Source organism: Haplochromis burtoni, unplaced genomic scaffold, assembly GCF_018398535.1.
Source record: "Haplochromis burtoni strain Fernald_Lab_line unplaced genomic scaffold, NCSU_Asbu1 Contig_299, whole genome shotgun sequence".
Lineage (NCBI taxonomy): Eukaryota > Metazoa > Chordata > Actinopteri > Cichliformes > Cichlidae > Haplochromis > Haplochromis burtoni.
Window position 1 is genome coordinate 642,580 of NW_024582660.1, and position 1,994 is coordinate 644,573.

Below are 1,994 nucleotides of genomic sequence, written 5' to 3' on the forward strand. Positions count from 1 at the left end.
GTTACTGGAGGCCAAGGTAATGCCATCCAGAGTAAGAATCTGGTTAGAGACAGATATACTATATGAAAAGTACTGACAGTGGCTGCAGTGGACAGATGTTTTTAACACCACTTGGTTTCACTTCAGCTCTTTGTATGTTATAAACTTTGCTCCTCCCCAAGCTGGTTGGTGGAACAACAACAGCACAAGCGAGAGTGCCCCACAGACCAGTTGTACCACATATTTGATACACTGCCTCTATCAGCAATGGGCACTGATTCAGTGGGGGCTAGCATGAGGGCATTCCTTGACTGCCCATAGTCTGCCTTTACACTGCCCCTGCTGAAGCATAACTTTACTTCATTTATGGTTCCTAGAGTTTCTAAAAAAGATTGGAGGTATAGTCCTTAGCTGTAATGCTTTATTCATGTGGAACCAGTTTGGGTTCAGAAGACAAAAAACGTTAGTTGCTTTAAGATTAAATTTAACACTTTTGTTTTTGATCAAGCTCATATTTAGGCTTACAGCAGGTCAGGCTTATTTATATAGCACATTTCCAAACAGTCCATGTTGCACAAAGTGCTTAACAATGTAAAATGCCACTAAAATAAATAAAATGTACAACAATGATGAAGTAAAATATAAAAAAACAAACAAATAAATAAATAAAATAAGTCAATAAAAACAGCAAAAACAACAACTAAGGCTGTTAAAACCAAAATGTTTTGATCAATTTGTGTTAAAAGCCAGACCATAAAAATGTGTCTTTAGTAACAATTTAAAATGTTTAAGCGTTTGTGCAGATCAAATATTAAGAGGAAGGATTTTCCAGAGTCTGGGACCTGCCACAGAGAAGGCTCTGTCACCATGAGATTTAAGTTTAGTCTTTGGAATAGTCAAGGTTAGTTTTGATCTGGACCTGGACAGGTAAGAAGGGCCTCGGCCGTTAAGTGATTTAAAAAAAAAGGGAAGATTTTAAATTGGATCCTGTACAGAACAGGGAGCCAGTGTAGAGAGGCCAAAAACTGGTAATATGCTCCTTCCATTTAGTGCAGTTAGCAGGCGAGCAGCTGCATTTTGGACCAACTGGAGACGATGAAGAGAGGTCTGGTCCAAATCAAAGTACAGAGAATTGCACTTGTCCAGTCTGCAAGTAATGAACAGATGAATAACACGTTCAAAGACACCAGCTGCAAGATATAGCTTTACCTTGGCTAGCTGTCGTAAATGAAAAGGTGACCCTGCATATCCCTTAATTATGTTCCTCTAGGCTCAGACTGCTGGGGTACTGACCATGTTACGCTCACATTTTTTCTTCTCTCTTTCAAGTCATTAAACTCATTTATTAAATGTATTCTCTTAGTTGGTGTTGTGTCCTCGTCTCTCTCTGCTCCTCTTTTCTATCTTCTCTTCCTCTTCATGACCAGCCAGTTGCAGTTGTCCGTCTCTGCTGCTTATATTGAAGAATGTTGCAGGGGTTGACCTTCCTATAAAAAGTGCATTGAAATTGTCTTTGTGAACTGTGAGTTGGCATTATGTAAATAAAATTGAAGTGATGAAATCAATCAAACATTACCAAAGTGTGAGACCACAGAAAGCAAAGTTTCTGCTGAGCTAAATTGTAACATTGTGACACATCTATCTGGGGACAGTACTATATCGGGTAGAAGGAGTTTCTATTTAAAAAGAAAAGAGGGTAGCAACTTATTTAGAAAAAAATGGACAAATAAACATAAAATAGTTTGTTTGTCTAAAAATGTTTACCCCAAAAAAGATATGCTGTTCTTGATTAGAGCTGTGGTTAGCAGGGAGATTGCAGAATGATACCAAACTTGCCTACATATCAAATGTGCCCACATAACAAGCTCTTAGCATATTGAGCTGCGTCTCCCAGGGTAGCATCAGTTACAGCGTCTTTGGGGAAATTACCCTACCCTACTTACTTGAGGCCATATATGACACTATTCAGAGTGTGTAATATCAAAGTCTATTTTAATAAATAAATAAACAACCCC